Raw genomic sequence first — 12,137 nt, 5'->3', positions numbered from 1 at the left:
GCGAAGCAAAAGCAAGAAACTTACTGCCAATTAGTTCAATCAAGTGTAGTACTAAAAATTAGACATGGAAAAGCATGATATGATTTAAGTGCAAGAAATTTCAGGGAAAATAAATAACTCATGGCCCTTTTTCCACCTAAAGCAATGGCAGATTGTAATATCATCTCCATTGCTTCTAGCATCTCTGTACTTCTTACAATCATGACGAGAAAACTAGAGTTTCAAAAAGGGAGAATTGCCCAAAGGGTGGGTTGGGCATAACAATTACTAGAAAGGGTGGTATCTTTTAATAATTCTTGTGAAGGACTTTAATAGACTTAATATACCAAAACTTCCCTTTAACTAAAACTTTTAAAATTCAAAGCATTTAAACATGGTTTTAAAAACCGGACCGGACCGGCCGATCCGACCGGTTGAACCATCGACCGGTGAACTTTCCGATTCAATCCGCTTCAATGAACCGTTTGTGGTCAAAAACTGTTCAAACCAACGGTTGAACCGTCAAACCGTCCGGTTTTTTGCAAATCGATTACACCTTAGAAACAATTTTTTGTTATTCCAAGCCCAACCTAAGGATTACCTTTTTCCAAGTCCTAAACCTAGTCCAAAGATAAAATTAACACTTTTATTTGGGCCATGCCCACAAAAGCCCAATTTGCTGCCATTTTTTATTTTAAAATAACACTTCAAATTGGGCCAAGCTTCCAGGCCCAGCTTGCTGGCTTGTTTGGATTGAAGGCAAGTGGGAAGCTATTTATAGAGCACATGGAGCACATAAAATTCATGTGCTTCGATGTGGGATTGGGAATGAGACTCATTAGAGGAAAACATTGCCTCTTAAGGGTTGGACGCACGGAATTTGATTTTATTTCAAATTTTTATCATATAAAATCTTTAAAAAATTTAAATATTTAAATTCATGTTTATTTTTATAATATATATAATAATAATTATAAAAAATAATATAAATTAATTAATATAATAATTTTAAACAATAAAATACAAAGACAAAAATATAAAATTAAATATTATAAATTTTTCATCTTAAATATTACATATTTCTATTTAATCAAATTTAAAATATTAAACTTTATCATTTAATTTAATTTAATATACCAAATATAAAAATCAAACATTATTAAAATTTGTAATTTTATAATATTTTAATTTATATATATATAAATTATATATTTAATTATTTATTACATCATCGGTTCAATGGCGGTTCGACCGCCGATCCGACCAATGAACCGTGAACGGGTTACTTTTTCGGTTCGATCACCCGTCCGGTTTTAAAACATTGTATTTAAAACATTTTCACTTGATTTGTCAATATATTTATGATACATGGGTCTCACATTTATTATAATTATTGATATTTAAATTTTAAATCAAAATTTTGGGTTTAACCCTTACCATTATATATAATTTGTTATACTATTTAAAACAAAAATACTTTTAAAAAATATTTTCAAAATATCATTTATTGTTTTTTTACCTTTTTTATTTTTATTCTAATTTTAAATTTATGAAGAAAAAATAAGTTTTATAATTATATAATAAATGATGATTTATATATATATATATATATATATATTAATTTAAATTGATAAATTATGTTTTTGTATTAAATTTAAGGAATATAAAATGTTTAATTTTTCATTCAAATTCTCTAAAAAGAATAAGAAAATGATAGAGAATGTTTAATCATTTTTTATTTTTATAATAAAATAATTTAAAAAATTTATATGATTTTTTTCCTTTTGCATAGTGTTTTTTTTTTTTTTTAATTTTCATATAAATTTTTTTTCTCAATGCATCGAGTAGATGATATTAATATATTTGATATGTTGAATATTAATAAGGTATAAAAGGTGATCCTCAATATTATTACTTTTATTATAAAATACAGGCACAACAAAAATATGTTATAATTACAATATAAATACACTTACATTACAATACATTACAATAAAACCTAATTAAGAAATTTATGAATTTTTTTATAAAAATGGTAATTTTGTATGATCATACCATATTTCACAACATACCTATATCATAAATAATTTCTGAAATAAAATGAAATACTAATTTAAATTTACGTAGTTTATATATATACAAAAATTATTAAATCATTTCAAAACACTAAATAAATGTTGTTAATATATTAATACGATGTGTTAATACCAATAGGGTATGAATAAACATTTTTAGAATTATTACTTTTGTAATGAAATATTGGTACGACATAAATGCATTATACTAACAATATAAATACACTATCATTACAATATATTACAACATAATTTAATTTATTTTTATTTAATTTTTTCACGTGCTATATTACCAATAAATAATTGTGAGTTATTCCATTTAATAGGTGTGTGTTAGTCAATTGAATATTTATATATTATTTAATTGATGAGTGCTTGTAAAAAATAATTATTCATTATATTATGATAACAAAGTTTTTAATTGTATGTTTTATATATAAAATGATATAATAACTTTAGGATATGGTTTTTATTTATGAGATATTAAAAATTATTTTTTTTATAAGGTTCTTTAAAAAATCTCATTTTTTTTATAAAAAAAAAAATAGCAAATTTTTAAATAGTCAATTGTTCAAATGTGACAACAATTTTTTCAAGCTGAGAAATGTACCGTTGATTGCCTATCAACATATACTTATCATCATGTATGGGTCCCACATCATTGACAATCTCAATTTATTTATAAATAATATAGAAAACATATTCAATGGTAAAATTGTCCTCTAAAAGAGTGAGCCTTCATAGTCATTATTTTTTCTAACCCACCCTTTTGGGTAATTCTCCCTTTCCATACATTACTGAAGAAAAAAAAAAAACCAGGAGTATGTACTTCTCTATTTTTGCTTATAGCCTTAATAGAATAGAGGTATATCTTCCTGCCAATGCATCCTGGCAAACACCCGAACTTGCAATATGGGAATAAAGATCTATATTTCCTAGAGATATAAACCAACAATTTGACATGAAGGCTCCAACCAAGAGATTTGGTTGTGATTGTGGTAGTTCGGTTCTCAGTTCCAGATTATCCAAGCAAGAATAGTTGGCATAAACAATTTTTATTATTCCTTTATTAGTTACTAACAAGTTATGGTCTTTACAACATTCCAGAAATCATAAATTTTCAGTTGGGCCTCATCCAACAGTTTTAGTACACAAATTATGTAAGTAGGCATTTTATATTAGCATGATGCAATATATTTCTCTCTACTTAATTTTCAATTTTATCAAACAAACTGTTACCCAAGCTTTATTTATGAATTTGGAATTAAAACTATTTTTTCTTTTTATTGATTCAGTAATGACTGCATCTTTACTACCATTTGCATCGCTCCAGGTCACTTGAATTTTCTGTTTTCTATGTGTCCTTAATTCTTAGGCAGTTTGCTGGCTGAAGTTAGGTTTTAATTCACAGGATTTTGTGAGGCTTTCCAGTTTCATTGATAGGACCTTTTCTGTGATTGCATGAAACTGTTCAATTCCGGGCCTAAATTTATTTTCACCCAATGCTATTTTACAGACTTCTGTCTCTTTTTTTTCCTTTTTCTTTTCTTTTGTTGGGAGAAAAAAAAATGATATTATCTGCATTCTGCGTATTTCTATTATTATATGGAAGATGAATATTTTATGCTACCCAGGACCATGAACTTGTAAGATTCCAAATGATGTAGTGCCAAAAGAAGTGGCTACAGACCCCATACAAAAAGAAAACAAGAAAAACCAATGACAACTATGTAATTTGTTCAGGAGATACAGACCCCATAACTTATTCAGTAAATAAAAAAAAGGACATTTACTCCAAGTCCAGGGTTTGGACTTGGGCTTCATCTTCACATTCCAGTAGAACTTGCACTACGGTAGCCATTGTTGGTCGTTTACTTCTATCTTCCTCCACACAAGAAATACCTATTTCGACCAACGTGGCTGCTGCTGCCTGCTAACTTCCCTTCAATCTTGGGTCCACTGTATCCTCTACCCAATTGTCTTCTCCATATTGAATTTTCCTTTTCACTGCCCTGACAAACCTCGTCAGCTCAGCTTCCTGCTCCTCGCCATCCTCACCCACCCATTTCGAAAGCCGAATTCCCCTCACCATCTCTAAAACCACAACTCCATAGCTATAAACATCAACTTTTGCCGTAATTGGAAGATTCATAGCCCACTCTGGAGCCATGTACCCTTTAGTCCCCCGAATCCGAGAGAATTCTCCTGAACCGGGGCCACCTCTCTGAGACAGCTTGGCTAGCCCAAAATCTGCAATCTTTGGTTCAAACCCGTTGTCTAGAAGTATATTTTCAGGCTTCACGTCACAGTGGATAACCCATTCTAGACACTCATGGTGAAGGTAGGCTAAACCCCTCGCTGTCCCCACTGCAACGTTAAACCTCTCTTTCCATCCCAGACAACTCGTGCTGAAGAGATGCTTATCCAGTGACAGATTTTCTACTTGCTCGTAGACTACAAGTCTGTGTCTACCCTCCTGAACAGAATCCCCACATTCTGACTAGGTTCATGTGATAGATTTTTCCGATTGTGCTTACTTCAGCCCAAAACTCCCCTTCCCTTGAGTGGCATCTCCCAATTTCTTCACTGCTACTGCCCTTTCATCCTCCAAAAACACCCTTATAACAGCCCCAAAGCCTCCTCTTCCAAGCTCCACTTTGAAATTGTTGGTTGCCTTCTTGAGTTCGGTGTAGCTAAATCTCCTGAACGGGCTTGATATCGGACCATATCCATCTTCAGCTGATGATGGCACATTATGTACCCTGAAAAGAAACCACCAACCTGACACAATAAAGAGAACTTCTATGGCACCAATGGGCTGAAGCAAATGAGTAGAGATAAACCCATCTCATCTTTTTACTGGCAGTGTCATACACAGAAGAAATGTCCACAACCTCAACCTCCTTGGACTCGCATATGAGATCAGAACCATTAAGGACAGTGGGTGCTGACGTTTCGACATCCACAGGCAGTTTTAAATATAAACTCCCAGGGAAGTTGGAGGACTTGTAGCCATTGAAAAGGGTACTTTTTGCGTAACAGGTCCCTTCTCCTGTTAGCTTGTAGGCGAATCCTTGGCAAAGGCAATCGTCCAAGCAGATTTTCCTGCAAGCTTCCATTGAAACAGATTTGCTGTAATTGAGATCAAACCCATAGTAATCGGTCTGGGGAAGCTCCACAAATTTTACCTGCTGTGTTTGGGAACAGCTTTGGTTGAACTTGGACTTGCAACCTTTGCTCCAGTCACTTGGGTCACTTACTTCATAGCCCGGAGGACATGAACACTTGGGTTCTGGTGTATAAATGCAAATTCCATTTCTACCACATAGCCCATGCACTTTACACTGTCGGCTAAGAGCTTCCCATGATATATTCCATAATCCCGTGGAATGGTTTAAGCTATAGAGTCTCAGGTTTCCATCGTAGTCCATTGTCAGCCTCCTTTTGACTCCAAAACCCATGTCAAAAGCTTTGAAAGACATTTGATCACTCGAAAGAAACCTCCCCATTTCATCTAAAACAGCAATTCTGCTACTGTTATAGTTTGTTCTTCCATTTTGGAAAACATCCAAATCAGGATTAGGCCAATACAAGCTTGAAATCTCAGGCCCATCATACATCATTTTCAAGACATTGTCATTGTCAAAAAGGAAGTTAAAGTAACCAGAAGAAAAATCCCCTCTTCTGAGAATAGAGATCAGCTTTGTGCTCGTGGTAAAGATTTGGTTTGGCAGAAGAGTATCAGTTGGAAAATCAAAGCTTTGCCACAGAATTTTACCTCGTGGGTCCTTGAGAACAAGGTTTCCAGTGTTCAAAAGCTCTGCTCGATCAACATCGGTAGAGGTAGTGTTAGTCTCCCAAACAGTTGAGCCATCAGCATCCCTTAGCATCATGGTGCCATCTCTCTGCAGCGAAATTCTGGAGCCCCGGCCATTGACAGGTCTATTTCGATTGGCCATCCAAACAACAGTTCTTTCCTTTGAATTTGTGAACCATATTGAAAACCAGTAAGCATTTTCCCCCATCCCATAGAAACCACAAGTGAATGATTTGTCTGGGGAGGTGATGTAGTCGTCCGAATCATCTTCGAGAGAGAGAGAGGAGCCTCTTTGCAAAAAGTTCTGGGTTTTGGAAGTTGTAAAAGAGAAGAAGAAAGAGATAAGAAGGATGAGAAGAATGGAGGAAAATAGGTTTCCCATGTCTTTCCAAGTTTGGTTTAGAAATGCATCTTTGGTTGGTTAAGAAAATGTTAGTTTTATATCCACTACTTCACGTAGGAAATTAAGGAGGAAGGCATTATACCAATCAAGTATCCAATATCTTGATCAGCTTTTCAAACATGGAACTGTCAATCAAAGGATGTCCCAAGATTTTTTAATGGAGATGAATTATATTTAACCAATTTAAGATGGGAAAGGGTCTCATCTGAAGGTGACCTTTGTCAAATTTGGCTCCACCGTATACGTGACGTTGTGGGAATGGGAATGAGACAACTGGACCGTCACCCTGACACATGAAATCGTGATGTATCTTTATTTTATGTAAGCTACGTACATACGCTGACCCGTGAAAGACTGGTAAGCAATGATGCCGGCCCTAGGCATACCTAATTATACGTCAAGAACTCTTCTTATACGATGAAAGCTACTCACGAAGTCGTGGCTCCTTCTCATCTGATGTAAGTTATTGACGAAGTTCCTCTAAAGACTTGTTGGCAATGAAGCTAAGTCACCCTTCTTTTTAATACTTCACTCATTCCTGCTTCGTTTTTCACATTTCAATGCCAATAATTTGGTCATTATTCGAGGGACAATATTGGTAATGTGGGGGCCTTATCCCACGTGTCCACTCACGAGTACATCCATGCGTCGATGATTGGAGCCAAAATATGTGCTCTAATGGCACATATTCGATATGATTTGTGCACCAAAGGACATTCAAATCACCCAACTTGACCTAAATCAATGCTAAGGCCCTAGCCATGAGTTTAATCTATACTTTGGAGATTTATCTCAGGTTCAAGGGAAGAAAATTGTACAAATTGAATGACTTTAGATTTTGAAAGATCAAGAGAGGGCTAAATGAGGAAATAAGTGAGTCAAGACTCATTGAACGTAAGGAAAGGCAAAACAAGGATATCATGAGGTTGGAGGATGATAAATGACCATTATGGAGTAAGAAAGAAGGCAAGAAAGCATGGGAAATGAGGCATGAAGCAAGATTCAGCTGCATGGAAATTTAGAACTCAAAAATCTGATGGTATTATATATTCTGACTTTGAGGACAAATTTGGAGCATTTTTTGGAGTCCATTATATACATACTATATATCGTTTCGAAGCTCGGGAAGTCAGGAGGCCAACGCTTCAAACGGTTTGCAAATCGGAGCTGAAATGAAGAAGTTATGGCCATTTGAAGACAACTGCACCAAGCTGGAGGGTCATTTCGAAATGATTTCGAAATTCAACTTATGATTTCGAAATTCAACTTATGAATTCGAAATCCACTTCGAAATGACACCAATTTCGAATTCACCCACTGCCACTTTGATGTTCCGCCTCCTCTACCTCGGGAATTGCATCTAAAGCACTCCATCCGTCCTAGGTGGACCCCACACGACTAGAAATCACCATTTTATTGTTTTTTAATCATTTTTAGGAAATTATTTTGTAATAAGTGGCCAATGAGAGTGTGCCACATGTTAGGTAATTGAGGATATTATATAAACTCTCTCAATTCTAGGTTTGAGGGATCTTGGATTTTTTTCTGGAGAGTTTGACATTGAAGGTGGAAGAAGACGAGAACTTTGGTTTGTTTTCTTTTTCTTCTTTATTGAATATATTGTTTTTAGTTTCTTTTGATTCAAATTATGGATTTTTACCCTATTATGGATTGTGAATGTGACATCACCCCCATGAGAGGCTAAGAGCCAACTTGGGGCTTGAAGCATGAAAACCTAAGGGCTAGGAAACCTATAGGGACAATGGGTAAATTTCTATAACAATGAGATTAATTATTGGTTGAGTGACAATTTATTATTATTTTTATCCTATCCTTGTGAGTTCGTTTAGGGAATGATACGGTAGGTTATTACTTGATACTAGTGATTCTTGGTAATTCTTGATCATTAGTTATCCTTGCCTTACCTACCGTTATTTGCCCCTAAACAAAGCTATAAGGAGTAGGAAGGGTTAAAAAGCCAAATCTTAAATTGATAATCAATCTCATTCATTTGATGGTTTTAGGAATCTGTTTGAAAAAGGAAAAATTAGGTTTCGGATGCAATTTTGAGTTTTAGAACCCAACTTGATCGCGAGTGGCCAAGGATCCCAAAACCCTAAGATCATATTACTTAAAATACCCTTGTTTTCTATAAAACACGATGGTGTGCTCAACCTGGGAGGATTTAGAAGCTCTCTCATAGTTCTTTGGCCCTGCACAGGTGGTCATGGCCTGTTGTTATTACTGTTGAATTCTTCAGTGTCCTCCATATCTGGTCGAGATTCCTCAATTGTTCTTTGAAGTCTACCTGAAAGGTCTCTTTCCCAACCAAACATAAAATAGAAGAAAAATATGTATAAAGATAAAAAAAAAAATAATAAATAAAAGAACTAAAACAAAGTAATTCACTATATCCTAGTTATGACGATTGCTAGTCCCCGGCAACGGCGCCAATTTCTTGACCGAAAATTTCTCTATTGTACCAAAATACTTTGCCTTTTTACGTAGTAACTCTGGTCAAGAAAAACTAGAGAAAGAGTCACTACGGCTTTTGTAGTATTCCGGGTATCGTTCTCAAGGACTGGCTTATGAAAATTGTCAATACTAGAATAAATGAATTGTTTTTGTTTAAATCCTTAAGTGAAAAACAATATGTGAATAATGTGAAACCAAGTAAAAGAAATTCAATTAATAAGAGAAAATGAATATTGATTTTAAATTCAATTGATTCAAGTTTGGGGTTTTCCACAATCCAACCTAGGGTATAGAAATCATAGAAAATAAGGGTATTTTAAGTAATATGATCTTAGGTTTTTGGGATCCTTGGCCACTCGCGATCAAGTTGGGTTCTATAACTCAAAATTGCATCCGAAACCTAATTTTTCCTTTTTAAAACAGATTCCTAAAACCATCAAATAATGAGATTGATTATCAATTTAAGATTTGGCTTTTTAACCCTTCCTACTCCTTATAGCTTTGTTTAGGGGCAAATAACGGCTGGTAAGACGAGCAAAACAAATGATCAAGAATTACCAAGAATCACTAGTATCGAGTAATAACCTACCGTATTATTCCCTAAACGAACTCACAAGGATAGGATAAAAATAATAATAAATTGTCAGCCAACCAATAATTAATCTCATTGTTATAGTAATTTACCCATTGTCCCTATAGATTTCCTAGCCCTTAGGTTTTCATGCTTCAAGCCCCAAGTTGGCTCTTAGCCTCTCATGGGGGTGATGTCACATTCACAATCCATAATAGGGTAAAAATCCATAATTTGAATCAAAAGAAACTAAAAACAATATATTCAATAAAGAAGAAAAAGAAAACAAACCAAAGTTCTCGTCTTCTTCCACCTTCAATGTCAAACTCTCCAGAAAAAAATCCAAGATTCCCTAAAACCTAGAATTGAGAGAGTTTATATAATATTCTCAATTACCTAACATGTGGCACACTCTCATTCGCCACTTATTACAAAATAATTTCCTAAAAATGATTAAAAAGCAATAAAATGGTGATTTCTAGTCGTGTGGGGTCCACCTAGGGCGGATGGAGTGCTTTAGATGCAATTCCCGAGGTAGAGGAAGCGGAACATCAAAGTGGCAGTGGGTGAATTCGAAATTGGTGTCATTTCGAAGTGGAGGAGGCGGAACATCAAAGTGGCAGTGGGTGAATTCGAAATTGGTGTCATTTCGAAGTGGATTTCGAATTCACAAGTTGAATTTCGAAATCATAAGTTGAATTTCGAAATCATTTCGAAATGACTCTCCAGCTTGGTGTAGTTGTCTTCAAATGGCCATAACTTCTTCATTTCAGCTCCGATTTGCAAACCGTTTGAAGTGTTGGACTCCTGACTTCCCGAGCTTCGAAACGATATATAGTATGTATATAATGGACTCTAGAAAGTACTCCAAATTTGTCCTCAAAGTCAGAGTATATAATGCCATCAGATTTTTGAGTTCTAAATTTCCATGCAGCTCAATCTTGCTTTATGCCTCATTTCCCATGCTTTCTTGCCTTCTTTGTTACTCCATAATGGTCATTTATCATCCTCCAACCTCATGATATCCTTGTTTTGCCTTTCCTTACATTCAATGAGTCTTGACTCACTTATTTCCTCATTTAGCCCTTCTTGATATTTCAAAATCTAAAGTCATTCAATTTGCACAATTTTCTTCCCTTGAACCTGAGATAAATCTCCAAAGTATAGATTAAACTCATGGCTAGGGCCTTAGCATTGATTTAGGTCAAGTTGGGTGATTTGAATGTCCTTTGGTGCACAAATCATATCGAATATGTGCCATTAGAGCACATATTTTGGCTCCAATCACTGTCCACGTGGCATTATCCTAGCTAGGCCACATGACAGTTCTTTATCACTACTCGGACAACCTTTAAAGCACCCGGGGGAACATTCTGCCAGGACCATTTGCACCATTGAACAGCCCGCATCCCCCTGATAGCCTCAAATCTTCTCTAATATGCAAGACCCTGGTTAGTTGACACCAGATTGACTGATGAGACCCTTCCCATCCTCATGTCTAATTCAGTAGATAGGCACGTCAAGTCTCAAGTCACCGGTAAAATTGAAAGGATGGCAAGCTATGTCATGACGCGTCGTCTGACACCGCCCCCAGCCATCCTACAAATATGATGATTGCCCTGTCACTACTGCGCAATCATCATTACAATGGTCAGCTCAGCACTACTGAGCCCCTCTCCACCTTCGAACACTATAAAAACCCTACTGTAATAGAACATAAGGGGAGGATATTGTGAGTTTTATGATCTCTCTCTCTCTCTCTTTCTCTCTCTCTCTAAGGGTTTCCATTCTTCTTAGCGTCTGACTTTGGCGAAGGTGTGCCCAGACGATCCGTTTGGACATCTTATGCAGGGAAGCAAGAAGTTCAGATTCCAACATCTAAACGGGAGCTGTCATTGCCACTTCAGATGGAGAAATCCATCCTCAGTTGACCTGGTATCAACATTGGCGTCGTCTATGGGAACGAAATACAAATGTCAACACCTTCCAGAAGTCGATCGTCGGCCATAGGTAGCAAATACTACTTCAACTGGCGCGAGAGTATGGAAAGATGTCAAAGCGAAAGTGACAGACAAATGCAAGCCCTACTCCTCGAAACAATGAGACTCGGGGAGGAGAACGAAGTGTTGCGTATTCAAGTGTCCTCATTGGGTCCTTCTCGTAGTCGACAGCCTAGAAGTTAGCGTGAGAACTCCAGGCAGAACAAGGAAGCTATGTATCTTGGGAATGCAGAGCTCCCCTATAATGAACAAGAAATGCAGTCTGAGCAAAGGTCCTCACCAGCCTGCCATGCACAGCAAGATGAGAGCTCTAACTCCACTCGCGTCTTTGCAAAAATGAGACGCAATAGGAAGTCCTAGCTATCGGATGCAATGCGCGCAAAGCTATGGCCTCAAATGCCTAGCATGGGGGGGAAACCGCATATAGCAACGGTTTCCCAACCACACCAATCGTAACTGACTGGCTCCCTCATCCGCTAGTACAACAACCAGTAGGGGTCCTCCCGGCTCTATCAGTAGGAGACTGGATGACATGCTCTCCACACCTTTCAACCCTTACATCATCAACTACAAGCCCTCAAGAGGGTTCATGGTTCCAAAATTCTCTACATATGATGGAACCAGTGATCCAATTGACCATATCATGCACTACAGGTAACTCATGACCCTTGACGTAGGAAATGACACGCTACTGTGTAAGGTCTTTCTAGCCAGCCTCTAAGGCCAGGCTCTTTCGTGGTTCCACCGCCTCCCGATGAATTTTGTGAATAACTTTCAGGATCTATCGAAGGTTTTTGTGGGACAATATTTGTGCTCA

At 36.3% G+C, this 12,137-nt stretch overlaps 1 pseudogene; it reads right to left on the bottom strand.

The window, feature by feature from the left end:
• LOC117920392 overlaps positions 1-6,399 on the bottom strand; it is a 7,987-nt pseudogene extending 1,588 nt beyond the window's left edge.
• Between the last annotated feature and the right edge of the window lie 5,738 nt (positions 6,400-12,137).

The sequence above is a fragment of the Vitis riparia genome, chromosome 8 (assembly GCF_004353265.1).
Source record: "Vitis riparia cultivar Riparia Gloire de Montpellier isolate 1030 chromosome 8, EGFV_Vit.rip_1.0, whole genome shotgun sequence".
Lineage (NCBI taxonomy): Eukaryota > Viridiplantae > Streptophyta > Magnoliopsida > Vitales > Vitaceae > Vitis > Vitis riparia.
This window is presented reverse-complemented; position numbering and strand designations above follow the sequence as displayed.